We start from the raw sequence: 18,929 nt of genomic DNA on the forward strand, positions 1-18,929 counted from the left end.
AATAAATAATGGTAATAATTAGAGTTATGGACTTCTTTTACTTTAGAAACTATATATTGCTTCACATCCTATTATTCTGGCAATGTCTAACGTTAACAATACTAATACCTTAGAAGTGTCCCTGATTATTTGTGCATTTGTCCATGATTTTGTTGAGATTTTTCCCTGATTGGTTGAGAGCTATGATACTATCTACCATGTGATCTATGATCTTGTCCACCAATTATTTATTAATGCAATAGTTATTAAAATTGAAGAATCTGTTCCAACAATGAACTTTGTTGAAATTGCTATGTAGATGTTCAGCTGGATTTATAGCACTATCTATTCGTTATGGATACTGATCTGTGGCATGAGCTCTTTACGTGTGGATGCCTTATCCCTGGACTGTACAAGCAAGTCCCTGATCAGTTGCCTGTTTTGGTTCTAACAAGTAATTTTTAATTCAGGAATTACAGAGTATGTTATAACATTTGTTTTATTGCATGAACTTGTACTTGGGTAAATGCAGTTTTTAAACACCATAAAGGATTAATGGCTAAAGCAGGAAATGTCTAAATATTTGCTTTAACAGCAGTACAAGGGATACTAGTAGTGTCTTATATCTGGCCAGTCAACTAGAAATGGAAATTCATTTAACACGGAGTTAAGGAGACAGCAACTCAATATGTACGTTGCATTAATGTTTACAAAAATCTCTCATGAGCAATCTCTTTTTTGGAGGCCGTGTTTCTCTTTTACATCTCCTTAGCAATGTAAGAGAAACTCTAATATACATTTTTATCAATATTGCCTAGCAGTGTGTGCATGTAGACTTTAAAATATCCTTTTAATTGCTAGAGTCCCTGTATTTGCACAACAATTAACTCTGACACAGGAAAGGGATATGTAAAAAGGGATTCTGTAAATCAATACTGAAGCGTGATGCTCTTAATCAAAGGTGTTACTTGCGACCACCCCTGCTGAGGTACGTCTAGCAACAGAACATATGGGATTATGTATGACTATTAAATGACGCTGGCACACAGCAGGAGCTCTTTTAATTGAAATAGAGTTTCTCACTGATCCAAGAATCAGGGAGTGGCTTTCTCCAATGAGTTCTGTGTTTAATAATTACATCTGAAATTTTACCAGAATATAGCAAGCAAAATTTTTTTATGAAAAAAAATGTTTTGCAAATTTTCTGTGCTGATACTCTTCTACTTTGACTATGTACTTCAGTGGCAGTTAACACGTAGACTGAATAAAAATTACAAAACTGGAGAGCAGAGAATTCTTTTGTGTTATATGATAAAGACTATTTTTTGTGGAACATACAAAAACACATCATCCAACTATGTTTCTACAAGAGGCATTAATGTATTTATTTATTTTTATTTTACATTTGTTAACCAGGATAGTCCAACTGGATACATGTCCATTTTCAGTGGAGGCCCGGGGAGAAAAGCTCCAAAGAAACACAGATGCAAGACATACAAACAATATATTTTACATGTTTCTAGTATATTCAACCAGACATTCTAGATGAGCACACATTATTAATTCCTTCACAAAGACATATATAATGATCAATAACTACACAAACAATAAAGTATGTTAAATATCGATCTAGAGTCACATCATGCATCTGAATGTGGTATTGATAAGACTAAAACAAAAAAGAAGCCAGCACCTAGGATGAATGAGAAGCAATTTATTGGAACTAGACCGGTTTCAGCAAGTAGCTTTCATCAGTAGTGTAATCACAGGCAGCAGGAAAAGACCTCGCAATAAATACCTGTTCCAATTAAAAACGTTGACATCATTTCCTGTTTTGGAATGATAACAAAAACAAGATAATGTTATAGATGTACAGTGCCTAAATAATTATTATATTAGGCATAATAAAATAATAAAATAAGCATGTCAATTGATAAATATTATACCCACAAGTGTATGAGGCACAAATACAAAATGAAAGAAATATTACAATTTATCATTGAGTCCAGGGGAAAAAAGACCACCAAGTTTCACTATCCGTTTCTTTCCTTCCTATTAAGTATATCATGCCAACCAGTTTTAAAAGATCGATTACCAGTAATATTATCAATAATTGTAAAATTTGGCAGTAGGGTGAATCAGTGTACGTCTATATAATGCATTGGTAGCTCGGGCATTCCTGATATCACCTATATGTTCAGACATTCTAACCCTAAATTGTCTAGATGTCCGGCCTACATAAAAGGCTTGGCAAGTACAGGTCGCAAGGTAAACAAACCAGTCCGTACTGCAATTAGTACTGCAATTACCAAAACAATGTATATTGTAAAGTTGTCCAGTATTCCTGCTAGTGAAAGTTTTGGTTTTAAACACGTACTTACAAAATGTGCAGTGTCCACAAGGATATGATCCAACCAGTTTGTCCCTCATGAGAGTTTTCTGTTGATAAATAGCATCCCGAAATGTGGTTTTCTTATAATGAGAAAAATGCGACCCTAAGGTCTTACCTTTTCTATATGAGAATGAACACCTGTCCCCAAGGTAGTCCTCCAACTGTGAATGAGTTTTTTAAGATGTTCCAATGCTTGTCAGCAATATCCATAAGGTGCACTGTATTCCTGCCATATGTTGTAACAAACCTCAAAATGTCACTATTATTCTGCTTGTGATGTGGTTGGTATTGTAATAATAATTAGCCAGGGGATATGTGAAACAAAATGTTAGTTCCGCCATGCAGTGGTCTAGAAACCAATCCAGGGACTCACTGAGACGGATACCTGGTGTCAAAATCATGGCCTCAAGCTAAATGTCAAAAAGTGCATAGTCATCCCCTTTGGAAATAACAAAGTACCCACAAACTACCACATAGGTGGTAGTCCCCTAAATACGGAAGACGTAATAAGTGCACTGGGGACACAAATAGATAGTAATCTCACCTTTGATAATCACATTGCCAAAGTGGTTAGAAAGTCCTTCTACGTGGCCCACCTAATGACAAAAGGGTTCACATTCAGATCAAAAGAGGTCATGTGCCCCTCCACGCATCGCTCATCAGACCCATTTTAGAGTACAATGCCCCATTTGGGATGTACCTTACAAGACACCTGCAACAGCTAGAAAGACCACAGAAGTACCTCACCAAGAGGGTCAATGGCCTCAAACAGATGCCCTATGCAGCTTGACTGAAGAAACTACAGTTGTACTTGGTTGCATACCGTCTGCTCAGAGGTGATCTCTGCCTGACATAGAAGGCCATGTCCAACCCAGAATTGATGGACATGCTCCACCTAAAGAAAACCTTATCCCCTCGAGCCACACGCTCTAGGGATCTAAACCTCACCACAACAATAAATAGGATGTGCTGGAGGGATAGATTCCTGTCCCAGAGACTTCCCATACTTTGGAACAAGATCCCAATCTACATTAGGCAGAGCTCCTCACTAACACTCTTCAAAAGAAACCTTGATGAGTGGATGGGAAACAGAAAGTTTACCTCGGGGATCACTTCAGTGGCTCTGCAGGACAGAGGCGCAAGGAACTAATCTAAGGGGGCGGCAAAAGCCAACACATTCTGGCTAGGCTTATAAATGCCTTCGGGCAGATAGCCTAGTACCCACCTATGAACCTATGAACCTATATGTAAGATGAGTAGAGGGAGTCACCAGCACGGTTGTGTGATCTAGTAACTGTTAATAGTAACTTATCTGTGGAGCGGAGTTGCCTAGGACAGGAATACTGCTGAATTAGGTTGCTTAAGGCTGGTGTTTTATTTGGGTTGGAGGGCAGCTTATAAGTAATGATAAGTTGATTGTAGATTAATAAATTTGGCAGTTCAAGCCAGTCCAATTGTTTTAGTTATGATAGTGATGGGTTCTAAAAAATGAGTTATTAGCAAATTTGGCTATTTGATTATAGCAGGTTGCCAGTTTGCTGGTTTCTGTTTTGGATAGATTTGTTAGCATTGGGGATTAATAATATCTGCAGAAAATGACTTCTTTGTTTTCCAAAATACTTTACCAAAGATCCATCTTAAATATCACATCATTTGATAAAAATCTTGTTCCCTAATTTAGAACTTGGATGTACAAAAAACATGCTGATAAACCAGTCTGTCTGTCAGTGAATGCAAAAATTGACACAGTCATTCCCTTGCATTCTATCAGCTGCCCATCTGGACCATTTTTATTGAATGTCCCAGGTACTATCCCCCAGGGGGGAAGTTGAGTGGAGCAGCCTATTGAGTTATATATGTTGGCTCTGTCCATTAGGAAGTTTTTAATCTCAGCTAGCCTCCCCACCCCGGATTAATGACATAGATGTATTGGTGATCTTTCATGCAATTATGGCACATTTACATCACTAGAGACATGTCTTCTTCATGAATAGAAATCACTTTTTCCATGCCAAAAGGACCAAGTCTGCTCTTTAATTGACATATTTGTGTCATCTTATTTTTTTTTCTGTAATTACCTCGATTAAACAATTCATTTTATAGAATTCAGAACAGACACCAAGCATCCAGATATTAGATGCTATAATGGAGTGCAGAAGGGGTGTCACGCAGTTGTGACTGAGCACACTTATTAAGGAGTGTTTTACTTTGGATCAAAAATTAATTCATTAAGCTTTATTTGCATGGATAATTTTGACTCATTTAAAGATGCAAACTGCTGACAATAACCAACTCACTTGCTTTATAAACTGCACTGTGATACTCCATCATTTAGTAGTTGAATATATGCCATCTGTAAGAGATGGCATCTGAAGGTAGAGTGAGCGTCGATTGTTGTAAATTGTTAATGTCATTAGTTGTGCTTGTCTGAGTCATCAAAGAGTAACATCCTCTTTTATCTGAAATTCTTCACTAACAAACAAAGGACGGTGTGAAAAACATAAATATATTGTATAAAATTGGTCTCTTACAAGCAGATGAATGGCAAAACTTCCTCAACTATTAAATGTGATAAGCTGCTAGTTCCATGTCAAAGAGAAATTAACTCCTGATTATGAGCCCTGGGTTTGATTAGCTAACTTAGTGGGGGATGAGCTGGTTCAGGGAAGGGGGAGACAGATATATGATTATGCAGAGCCTGCCAGGCTCTCTCAGAAAGAAGGGTTAACACCATGTAAACCAGAATATGCTTCTGCCTATAATCTCTTGTGGAGACCAGAGATGAGCAAAGCTGTGATGGCAAATTACTTGTAGTAGTTACTTATATAAGCCTGAGCACCTACCTCTGCAGGTTAAAATCTTGGGACCTTGCCATGTATGGTCCAAGAATGGTAGGGCTTAAAGCTTCCTTCTGATGGCTTAAAGCCACACGTTGGTCATATTCTCATGCCAGAAAGGAAGAAAAAATGTGTGTCTATGGCTATAGTATGACAGCTGGCAGTCACAGAAGACAAAATGAGCTAGAAAAAGAAATAAAATAGAAATGTATTATGTTTAGCTGCCACATTAACAGCATACTAAACTACAAAAGAAGCAAGTGCCTTCATTTGTGTAGTATACTTTGAAAATGTCCAGAATTTTATAAAATGTCCAGATAGTTTTGGTCTGTTTCTCATAAAATTTGGGTTTTTCTAGAAATTAAGTCAGTAAAAACAGACATTTGAGTTTCAGATATCGTATCCTTCAGAAAATGCATACTAATGCAAAATCTCTTACTCTAGCAACTTTCTTTAAAATGTATCCCTCATTTGGGGCCTTTGCTGTCCCCATTATTTTTGGTTTTCTCCACAAATCTTGTACTAAGAGGTTGAGAGGTATGCTGTGTAATATGTCAGTCACATGGCTTAAGGCATCACCAGCTTAACAGCACTGTGTAATATTATTCTTTTTTTGACAAGTATCAACATCTCAGAAGAGGACTACACTAAAACAGATCTTACTAGGATATCAAAATCCAACAAAGTCACACAAAAGAAGAGGTTGCTTGTTTTAAATGACAGCAACATTTTCTTGTCAGCATTCCCTCAACTGATGATATCATTACTCCAGTTTTCATATAATTTTTATGTGACTGTGAATTATAACAGATTTGAATACACAAAATTCAAAATCTTGAGTGTTGGTCCTTCATAATTGCGTTTATGGGTGCATTTTATTGAAAGATAGTTAAAAAATAATAAGACAGCAGAAGTGCCATTTTAAGAATGAACAGATGTTTAAAAGAATGCACCTTATAAAGTATTTACTTTTATGACAACACTAACTCACAAGCTGTTCTGCCTAGCAAGCAGTTTAAACATACTAAATACCTATCTGTTCTACTTTAACTCAGTGTTTATATACTCTACAATTAACAACATTTATTGTATTGCAGTCTGTTCTTGTATCTCCATTCAGAGTAATGGCAGCTTACACTGTGCCAGTTTACTAATGGAATTAGATGTTATTGCCATCGGTGGGGAAGGCATTTTGTTTATTTGTTGCAATGCTTACTGCTTCATTTAGGTATTCATCAAGGGGAGAACGATGCCTGGATGAGAGAAAACTTCTGTATCACTACCATGTTAGTGACAAAAATGAATCCACTCAAATCCATAAATGCAAACGTTATGATTTTAATACCTGTAAAGCTGATAACTTTTAGTCATTAGCTCACTATTGTAGATTTTGTACTCTGTACATGAGTATGGCTGTGGTGGTGCAGTGGTTAGTATTGCCTCACACCAAGAAGTCTTCCAGTTTGATTCTCGGTTGAAGTGACTTCTCTGCATGTCTTCCCTGTAGTCGAATGAATTTTAAAGACATACAGGTAGGCGCGCGCACATGTGTGTGTGTGTGTGTGTGTGTGTGTGTGTGTGTGTGTGTGTGTGTGTGTGTGTGTGTGTGTGTGTGTGTGTGTGTGTGTGTGTGTGTGTGTGTGTGTGTGTGTGTGTGTGTGTGTGTGTGTGTGTGTGTGTGTGTCTGTGCTTAGAAGGTTTGGTGCAGGGCTGGCAACTCCACACTGTAAAAATTCCAATCAATCTGCGGACTGGTGATCCACTGTGGTGACCCCTAATGAGAGAAGCTGAAAGACATTGCTTTTACATGACTCTAAGTATCAGATCAGTTGCCCAATGGCCACCCAGTGTAAGGCAAAAAAGAAGCAGCTTTTTCCAGTTTTTCACCCAGTGCTATGATTGTGAGATACTTTTTCCCTTGTTTGACACTGGGACAACCACAATGAGGAGCTTGTGGTTAGACATTTAGTAATAGGCCTTCTATGCAGAGTGTAGTGTTCAGTCAAGCAAGCTTACCCACAGGTTGTGAAGGGATGTGCTCGCTTCAATAGGAAGGAATGGTTCTTCTAAAAAAATCCCTACTGGATCCGATAACTTGATATTCCTTACCCAGAAAGAGATAAAACTGGGAAAGTACCTACTGGAGATGCTGGGCTACAAATGCTGAGTGATAAGTAGAGTTGAACAGGAATAATATTTTCTTTTCTTTACAAATGTCTGTCAACAGTTCAAGAAAAGACAACTGTCTTGTAAACACAAAAGTGAAAGTTCCCAGCGGAAAAAGTGGCAGTTTCAAGAAGCTGTATGAAATTAGAAACCCTGCACCACAAAGAAATAGGCTAATACTGATTGATTAAAGGATTCTTCTGTGTAACTAGATTTGCAAAAATGCACTGAAGACCTGTTTCAAGTAGTTCAAGATGTTTATAGATTTCCATATAAGATGATCTCACTGTGGTGGAAACATTTATACTAGATACACAAATTTTACAAAAATTAATAGCCTGATATGGTAGTGGTCATGAGAGTTAGTTTCCTATTGGCAAATTAAGGTATAGCTATCACTAAAATGTCATGTTCCAGCAAAATTATTATGACCATTAATGCAGCATTTGTAATTTCTGCACTTATTGGCATAGAAAGATAAATCCCTAAGTGTATCCAGGTAACTCATGATCTATTAGTGTCTGCGGAGCTTGATGGCACAGGCAGCGGATATGGATGTGCCCACCATGGATGGGCATGATTTCAGGCAAATAATCTCATAGGAATTGTTGAAAAAGTAAAGGGCCAAGACAGCAAAAACCACCATGCTCCTCCAGTGAGTATTCATCCATTTTACCAAAAGAAAAATATGATCAAAGGCCAGATGGTTTGTCTTTCCAGACTGGTCTCTAAGAAAGAAACCTTTAACACTGAGATAGAAAAATTAAGTAATGTGTTATCAAGAGAAGCTACGATAGTTCATTGGTGACTTCAGTTCAAGAAGAGATATTGAAAGGTAGGGAAGATTAATTTGCCCCTATTTTAAGTGAAAAAACTCTATTCAAAACATATGTCACCAAAATGGTTAAAATGGGCAGCAACCATGGCAAGTTGGGGGCAATGACCATGGTGTATAATTATTAAACACTGAAACTAAGAGGTATGCTTTATAGTACCTAGGCTATGGTGTTTTCAGCTGAGTATAAGTAAATATCGGGCACTGATCCCAAGATTACATACAAACTAGGAGGTAATTTGAAAATTATATTTGAAAGAAATAGTCATAAGCAGAAACATTTACGTCATTGAAAGATGACAAAATGTGAGTGCTGTATATACTGTAGATACATCAACGACTGATCGTATGTGGCTGTTGATGGCTGTGACAAAACTCTGATATGGCCACGAATTTCTGGTTTTAAGGCTAGAATGATAGTTAACATAGCAGCATGCACTTCCTGACCGGCATTTTACATAGGTAAAACAATTAGAACTTTGAAAGAATGTATATATGAACATGTATATGACATTAAAAAAATCTAAATTGGCCAAAGCTCTTTATAAGTATACACTTGAATGCCCGGCTTTCAGTAAGTTTCTGTTTTTTACTATTTATAGAGTATATACTTTAGAACTTGGTGGCAATAGTGACTTATCATTTGAACAGAAAAAGTTGAAGTAGCAAATACACTTAAATGTCACTACAAAGCCAAGGCTTAACAAATGCTTTCCCTAAATAGTATTTTAAAACATAGAGCTGCTATGCTGAGTTATTAACATTTTATAAGTTATTCTATTTGCACTTTCTTATATATGTATATTACATTTCTTAGATTAATTATGGTTTGTTTTATTACTTAGTTTAGATAGATATATTTTTTAGAGTTAGGGACACTTTAAATATCTATTAGATTTGATTACTTAATTATTTTTTGCTGGTGGCATGCATTATTTAATGAGTTGACGTTATGCTATTATCTCTGATGAACTCTTTGTATTAAGATGAAAGCTATCAGATCAATTAAAGAGTGATCCTTTTTACACTTGGCTTTATTGGACTGTGTGCCAACACTGTCTTTCATCCATCTACTGCCGTAGATTTTCATCTGGTTTCGCTAATGTGGTTCGTTGGAGAAGCACAGTGGTTTTTGCTATCTTGGCCTTTTATGATTTCAGACACACCATCAAACAGATTGCTGGCAGAGACAGGGGATTCACAAAGAGTGTTATTTGAAATGGTGTAGAGCTCCAGCTCAGGTGCACATGGTGGTGAGACAGAGTTGCCAAACTGTCCAGTAAAAGATGATCTCTGAGATACAACATAATTGCACAAGGATCAGAAAAGTAGAAAAAAAAAACATCTCAGGCAATAGTGTGATGCTGTTTCAGAATATGTAATTTCCTCACTGGCCCTGGACATGGGATAAGTGTAGCAATGGAAAGTTAAGGAGGGCCTGGAGGCAGTTCAATGCCAGCTGTGAGAAGCCCAAAAAAAACAAACAAAAAAAAAAACAAAGAGCTGTAGAATAACTATAGTGCTGCTCACATCACACTGAAATCACCATTACAATGCTTTGAAATCACCAGGAACAGTTACATTTCTATTCTTTATAGATTCATAGATCATTACTAGGCTAACAACATGGGGGGAGGCCTTTCTAAGCCCAGACAAGTTTTCCTGGAAGAATAATGATGTCCTGTATCTGAATAGGACATTGAGGGCTAGGCATTTATAAGCCTGTGTCCGTAATGGACATTGGTGCCAGGCCCAATGAAAATTTCCTGTTCCTCATCCACTGGTCTAGGTTGCACTTAAGTTGGGTAATAGATGAACTCAGCTTCACATGAAAGGGAAGCCTGTTCCATAGAAGGGGCAGTATCTGGGACATATATCTGTCTCTCTGGCATGTTTTCCTGCAATCACAGACAAAATTCCAGTCCGTAGATCATGTATTTCTGGCAATGTTTGACTTACAAATATGCAGAAGGTTCATAAGTGTGGGGGTTGAAAATGCCTTGCATGCCAGGCATAGATTACCCCTCAACAATCTACAGGAGACTGAGTAGAGGAAAAGTGCTTTAAGGCACTCTGTGTAAGGCAGGTTTGTTATGCCTTTTTTTTCTGTAAGAAACCTCTGAGGTCACTCTAGTTGCTCCACATGCTTGGTCCCTTGAAAAGTGATTCAAGTGGACCAGAGAGGTTATGCTTCATGCTATTTAGAAAGCATCCTGGTATGTTATTGGGGCCCATCGATGCAGTGTTTTTGGCATTCTTAAGTGCATTGATTACCTGTTCCCTAGTAGTCCTGGGATGTAATTGGGGCCCATTGATTCAGTGTTATTTGCATTCTTAAGTGCATTGATTACCTGTTTCTTAGTAATGTTTGGAGGAGTGTGGGACTTCCTTTGGACTATCGCGGGGGAGTGGGGGGAGATATTTGAGCTGAACCTGTCAGCCAAAAAATTGGCAATGGCTTCTGGTTCAGTAGGTGTGATACCATTTGCAATAAGCTCTGTGCATTGTTGTCATATTTCCTTTGAAGTTATGAACACAGCTGTATAGAGTTTGTGGTTCTCCTTTGCCTGAGAGGTTATTTTTTTCTTCAAATTTAGCTTTTGAGGTATTAGACAACCTTCTTTGTTGCGTGCTTAGACTGGTTGGGGGAGCTTTTAGTATGTTGGGCTTTGTTTCTCCTAAACATGGCCAAGATTTTTTCTTTTGTTGTATAATTAATTGATACTGTGAATTCACCAGGCTGGCTTGTCTTTTAAAATTGTCTTACTCTTAATACATGTAGACACAACTCACTCTATACAGCTATCAGTACTGCTGTACAGGGATTTTGTAAATAGCTCGGCATATGCTGTAGTGTTTACTGGGTTTGGGGGCGTTTGGAATTTAGCCAAGGTAGCAAAGAGAGTTTAGTCTTGAAATAGTTCCTGAAGGTTTTTGGTTCTCTGTCTCCCTAGATTTCATTTTTATTTCAAGCAATACTGATCTGATTAGTGAGGACATTACATTGGATGAGGAACATCCCTCCCCATGTTTGTGAATACAAGGTCAAGAATTTTTGTGTACCTGGTAGAAAAATGGACTGTCTGTTCCAGGATGTTGGTATTAGCAAAGCTTAGGAATTGCTGGGCTTGTGCATTACAAGTGGTGTAGAATTCCCAGTCTATATAGGGGTAGTTGAGATCCCCCATGAATATCATATTGGGTTGAATGGTGTAGAACTCTGTAGATTGAGATAGGTAGTATGGGTTTCCTGTGACATGGAGGGGGACCTATAGGTTGCAAGGATATGGTATAAGACCCTGTTTATAGTGAGTTGCACACGTATGAGTTCCAGTGGGTCACACACTTTAACTGGTCTGTACGGGAGGTTATTTTTAATATAGACTGAGACTCCTCCACCTTTAGTTCCACCTGTGTAGTAACTGGCTGAAAAGTGTGAAAGGCATTGCAATCTTGCACTGCTGGAGTACTCTCCATGACGTTAAACAACCTCTCCATTACTACACAGATGTCTACACTCTCCAGGGAGAGAAAGGCATGCAGGGAGTGGAGGTTATTGTTAAGACTTCTAGCATTGAGCAGTACCACCTTCAGATATTTCTTCATAGGTTCAGTCAAGTCAGGAGGTTTATCAGTTTGGCATTGTCTAAAATAGCCACTGTGGGGGTGTAAAAGGTTTTTCCCAATATCTGAAAACCTAGAGGTGATACGTGCAGACCATCTCTACCAAAGCAGCATGGTCTATCAGTCATGTCCTTGCTGGCCGTCAAATGTTGTATCCTACCTAGATTGACAAAAGAAGCTAATTTAATTATTAAAATCAATTATTTCTGTTGTTAACATGGTATCTTCCTTGGAGAAGGTAGTATGCTACTCACTGCTAGGCTCATACATGCCTGAGACATAATCAGTGAGCCCAATCATGTTTCTCTTCATACAGTCAACGGAGGTATGTCTCAGGTCATTAACACTCACATGAGCTATGACCTGAGTCCCTGTGTACTTGACAGATCCTACCCCAGACAGGCAGCTAACCATGACTCCTTACTCATTGTAGTGAGCCGGACATCAGTGTGCATCACTAGAGAATCACCAATGACCAGGAAATTTGGATATACACTAGTTTGCTTAAATGGCTTAGCAGTAGAGATATTGGATACAGTGCTACTATGTGTATCAATGGGAGGCGCTATAACAAAGTGTTTAAGTGATAGCTGAGGACTCTTTTTTGATTGTGCTGTGCAGGACGTCTTAGTGTTTTAGGAAGGTTACCTGTAAGTGCCTCAGCATAAGTAGTTTTATGTATAGGGTCTTTACCCCATAGAGTAAGTGTGATTCAGCTGTCACTGACAAACACTCAAGGATTAGTGTTGGTTGTATGAGAGAATCTTGACTCCAGCATTAAAGTATATTTACACCTCTTGCACACTTCATCCATTTTTTTTAAGAATAACTGAGTTGTCATTGTACATGAGGCAATTGCTATAAAGTCTCAGAATACCCATCTCAACCAGACTGGCCACAGAGAAAGAAAGTTAGAATGTGGATATTCATGGCTATTGGTCTACTAAGAAGGAGTGAGGGGGGAATTAAATATTGTACAGGTCAATAATGTAAGGAACTTGATAAGCAATGCTCAGCTATGTACAAACTAGATGCTCTAGTGGTTAAAAAAAATCCATCTAGACAGTGAGAGTATTTTATGGAAAATATACACTATGGGATATCAATGTCTACACAGATTTAAAGGGCAAATTATACCGCAAGATGTTGGCGTCTATAAAGACAGAGACTAGCAGTTTTATGTAAAGCTGGTAGAAATGGCCAAAAAGTGCAGATATTCAATAGAGAAAAACTCAATTATTGCAGCTGTGACAAAAACAATGTGAAAAACCATGCCACAACACCAGATGTGGTAATGTAAGTCTTAGTGTTTGTAAAGTTTAACAGAAACCAGCAACAATCTTTTTCTTAAATAGTGTGGCTAATCAAAAACAGCACACTCTTCTTTCCTTTACACATTCCAAACCAGAAAATTACTTAGGTCCACTCTACCCTCAGTGGAACCAAGGCAGTTCTAACTGTTATACACTGCAAAAAGGTTAAAGTGTGCAGATATTCAACATTAAAACACTCAATTAATGCAGTGAAAAGCAATTGCTGAAACAGCAGGTATAGTAATGTAAGTCTTAGCGTTTGTAGAGTTTAGTAGAAACCAGCAACATCCTTCTTAAGTAGCACACGGCCGCCAAACATTGCCAAATACCTCAGGCACAAAGATTCAAGCTTTAAACAAGCTAGCCCTCTAGCCAATCAAATAAAGGCACAATAAGATGTGCAAAAGCAGCTTCCTGCTCAGAAGGGCATAGACTATCCTCTCCTGCCACAAGATTGTTGACCACTATCCCTTCTAATGTAAAATAACTGAAGCCTAAGTGCTTAAATCAGAACAAAGACACATAGAATAACAAGCACAATAAGCCTTCACCAGCAATTTCCAGCTCAGAAGGATGGAATCTACTCTCTCCTCCCACAAGAGCAGAGAACATTAACCTTCTTAATGTAAAACAACTGGATTGGAGCCTAATCATACCTGTCAATTGTCTAGATTTTCACAGAATGTCCAGATTTTTTCCACATATTTTTGGTCTGTTCTCACAAAACTGTGGCTTTCTGGCAAATCATTAACAAATCACCGTTGCGATACCTATAGGCGACGAAAAGTGTACGAGTTAAAGCGCCTTAAAAGACTGTTACTTTGCTTGTTTACTTTGTGGAGTTTAGTGGCTGCTATTGACTCTTTTTCTGCTGTTTCGTGGATTTCTTTTTCTTTGTTTGTGTTCGTGATTTTTGGTAACAAATCACCGATGACTGAATTCAGAAAATAATGGCAGATATTTGCTTTTCAGACTTCATATCCTTCAGAAAAGTCATGTTAATGCAAACACTGTTATTCTATAACTTTTTTAAGTTTGTAAGAGTAATATTTAAAATGTGCCTCTATTTTGGGGTCTTTGCCCCCCCCCCCACATTATTTGTGGCTTTGTCCAGATTTCTTGCTCAAAGAGGTTGAGAGGTATGAGCCCAACTGCTCAAATCAGGACAAACACACTTTTAGAATAACAGTTACAATAAGTCTTCAACCGGCAATTCCCAACTTAAAAGGGGTTAAGCTACCTCTCTTGCCACAAAAGTATAAACTACAAACCTTCCTAATGTAACACAACTAGTATGGACCTCAAGTGCTTAAGTAAGAACTAAAAGACTTAGAAAAAACAGTTACAGTGTGATCAGGCTACTAGCAAGCAGGAATAAATGTGGCAGATTAAATACAACTGAATACTTTAGAAATGTGCAACAAAAAAATAAATAAAGTAGAAATAAGCACAAATACAGAAAACGCAGATGACTAAGTGTACTTTTTTAGTACATGAGAAGGTAGAAAGCAGAAGATAATTGAAGTTTAAGATACTGAGGGGGGACACCCAGCTGAAATATAATTAGAACATTCAAGCATATAAGCATACGTTTCCAATAGAATAAGGCAATTATGCCTCGGTTCAGGTCCTCCTGCTATTTTTCGGAGGGGTGAATAGGCACCATTAATACAGAGTTCAACTCACAGACGGTTTCCTGGGGGTAAGTGTGCATCAGGGTTCATCTCTGAGCCCATGGCTGTCATTTTCGGGAGAAAGACTACATGGACAAAGAAGATGGAGGGGAAAGATCAACCAAGCACGATAAAGCAGACAATGTGGCACTACAAGCAAACCCAGAACAGGAGCTGCAGCAAATGATAGGGGACTGGAATGCAAAACTGAATGCAGATGAGGAGAAAGTGTGTGGAGTACAGACAAGTCAGTTGTTACAGCAACAAATGGGTGAAATCAGATGTAGCTGACAGAGAACAAAAATACTGTAACATGTTAACAGCTTCAAATATCTGGAAGCGGTAATTGAAGAAAAGGGAAGCCAGAAGGAGGTGGCCAAAGCTAAAAACAGAAGTACTTCAGTCAACTGGCATAGATTGTCATAGTGTGTGACAGAAGAATGTCAAAGAAGATGAAAAGCAAAGTGAACAATCCAGTGATGAAACCAGCACTTCTGCATGGCACAGAAAGATGGACAGAGGAGGCAGGACAGCTGAGGAAGCACTGGTGATGGACATGACATTTCTGATATGAGTGATATGATGCCCACTGTGAGACAAATGAAGAAATGAGGACAGCAGTAAAATAGCCCTAATTGTACAGAAGTTCAAGGAGAATGGGTTACATTTGTGCTGTCACATGTGCAACTTAGCAGAAAATGATTTGGCAAAGAATACTTGGGAAAGACAGAGAGAAGGCAAGAGGTAATTCAGATGTACAGACATGGATGGATTGTGTGAGTGAAGACATGAAACAGTAAGGAAAGACTACTGAAAGTGGGAGAGAACAGGTGGCAACAGCAACACTGATGCCCTGTGTAGAAAAAAGGGGGTTGTTGATGATAACAATGATTATGACGATGATGACGAAGATTTGTTTACCTTTCATTTATTATCTAATAGCGTCATCCTTTTCAGAATCTTAGGGGAGATGAAGCCCATCATGTAATGGGTGCAAAAGTGACAACTGACAAAATTTGTGTTATATTAAGAAAGGTTACATGCCAATTCTCCACTACTGTGTAACATAAGAGTTGGTATATATAATTAGCAGGGGTATGCTGCGGTAGCATTGTCACCTCACAGTACGATGTTGTCCTGCTCGATTCTCAGCTAGAGTGTCTTCTGCATGGAGACATGCATGAATGGGCGTACCTTCGTTGAAGGTTGTCCGTCAGGGCTGGCAACTCGGCATGTAAAAATCAACTGCCAATCATTAGCGGACCGGAGATCCGCTGTGGCGACCCCTAACCGGGAAAAGCCGAAAGATACAACAACATGGGAGGGTTGCAGGGGACCTTTCCCCCCTTGAAAAAACATTGAAGAAAATGTGGTTTGACTTTGTCACATTTTTCAGTGTTTTTATGTGGTAAAATATCACATTTTTTGTTTTTGCAGGGGTGGGGCAAGAACCCCCATACCCCCACACCCCCTGCTAATTATATATACTGACTCTAAGGCTGTAAAACAGTGGAGAAAGGGCATAAACCTTTTATTAGTATAACTTCAATTTTGTCAGTCTTTTGTGTTTACATATTTTTCAGTTTAGAAATTTTTAGATATTTTGCTGATGACAGTACTGTTGAACAAATGTTGTTTAGATCATTTCAGGTGTATGTATATATATATATATATATATATATATATATATATATATATATATATATATATATTTATAGTTTGATAGAGATTACATAAAGATTCAATACAGATATATCTGTAGCGATATATATATATATATATATATATATATATATATATATATATATATATATATATATATAGTTGAACTATACAAGATGGAGTTCAAATGGTCAAAGGCCAGAAATTACAGGTTTTTTTTTTTTTTTTGGCATATTGGAGTGATGAGATTTCAAAAGGGATACCTGTCCCTCCAACATGTCCTTTTCATGTTGCAGAAAAGGTTTAGGTCCCTAGATAGGGTAATTCTAATGTTATTTGTTTTGTGGATGTGCAACAAGTGCATCATAGTGGAATCAGGGGATGCTTTGTAGGCCAAGCATAAACTGCCTCTCAGCACTCCATTAGAGACTGAGCATAAAGGTAGGGCTTTAAGGTGGTCCATGCAGTATAGGTTGTTTAGGTCATGTATTCTTTTTGTGAGTAAGCCCTATGGATGTTCCATTTGTTGCATATGCCTGTTCAGGAACATACCAAAGGGGGTGTTATACCAAATAAATGGTCTGATAAGGGCTTAGTAAACTGAAACAATGGGCGTCCTTGGACCTAGATGCCATATCCTTGTTTTCACATTGTGCAACATAGAATTATTTACTTACTACCATAGACATATGATGGCCAAACATCTTCCCTGTCCAAAAGGGTGGGCATTCTACAGAACTCACCAGTTATTGACTTATCGCCATGTCAAAAATACTTGAGAAGTACATCATTCATACTCAACTCCTACACTATACCACACAAAATGCATGCCTCTTTCTTTCAAACTATGTTTTTACCCCCAGTAGAGTATCTCCACAGCTCTACTAAACTTCCCTAATACTGTTAACAGAAAGAGAAAAAAATGGCAAACTTATATCTGCTCTCTCTTTCTAGTGATCTTTTCAAAGCTTTCAGTACTGTCATCCGCCCTATACTCATGCAAAAGCTCTGCAATCTAGGCCATGACAATTTTGCTCTATCTAGATTTTTTAGTTACATCTCTAACAGACTCCAGGCAGTAAAAGGATCATTGACATGTCATCCTTTCTTTCTGTTGTAGTTTGGGTCCCACAAGGATCCACACTGGGACCTATCCTGTTCAGTATCTTTGTTAATGACCTTGATCTGGCCAGTAAGAATACTACCTTAGTCCAGGACGCAGACAATTTTTCCATCACCTGCTTAGCAAACAACCTTGATTCCCTACAAAATAATGACCCAGAAATATTTTACTTCTATAGAAAACTGGTCAGCTACCTTCTAGTTATTCTTAAACCCTAACAAATCAAGACTAATTCTCTTCACTCCCAACCACCTCAAAATAAAGAAAGCATCCTTCACTATTACCTCTGCCAACAATGTCAAAATAGAAAAACAACCAATTACTAGGAGTTTAATAAATGAAGATCTAAAGTTTGGCTTCCGCATTCAACATACAGTGAAAAAAAATCACTGAAAACTAAGCAGTCTCACAAAACCCTATCTACTTAATACTGCAAAATGTCATAGGGTTACTACCTGCTATTACTTATTTTTCTGTACTCAGCACCAATACTGTCAAACATCCAACTAACTCCACTAAACAAACTCGAGTGGTGCTATGACAAGGTCACAAACTAACCTCCTCCATCGATCACATCACTGTTTGACCCTCAGATACTTCCAGTGACATGAACTACCTCACCAACTCACACACTCCCAACTCCTAACTCCTTTGTATCCACATTCTAATAAACAACCAAATGACTGACCTCTAGTCAACCTTGTACAGGCAAACAACCTACCCAGAACCTTATGCCCTTCTGACAAAGACCTTCTACATATAACAAAACTAATAACTCTACACGCTATACCCTCTACTCCTGTCTAGTGTCAAAAACCTGGAATGGCACCCCTTAACAATAAAACAGAACTGCTTGCTAAAGTTATTCAAACTGCAGTTTTAAAGTTTCATATACTTAACTTCTTTCTCAGCAATTGTGCTGCACTAGATTATCATGTCACTTCTCTTCTGCCTCATCCCTTCTTAATTACCTCTGTGCCCCACTCCTACCTGTACGATAGAAGTTGACTTATTTTTTTTTAATTATATAGTAACTGATTTACTACTTTTTTCTTTTTTGAATTATTTGTTTGCAGTTAAAAATGGATTCCTTAAATAAGTAACAAAATCTAATTGATTCAAAATGAAACTGCACTCTCTGGAAGCACTCCTCACCTTGAAGGATGCTGATGTCTGTGCAGTTACCGAGACATGGTTCAAGGCCACTGAGAGCACTTCAGCTGTGCAAGGCTACAATGCCTTCCACACATTCAGACCTCAAAGTGAGCATAAAGGAATGAAAGCTGGAGGTGTGTCCATTTTCATTAAAATGAAATACATTTTGC

This window comes from Protopterus annectens, chromosome 4.part0, assembly GCF_019279795.1.
Source record: "Protopterus annectens isolate FY-2018-M chromosome 4.part0, PAN1.0, whole genome shotgun sequence".
Lineage (NCBI taxonomy): Eukaryota > Metazoa > Chordata > Ceratodontiformes > Protopteridae > Protopterus > Protopterus annectens.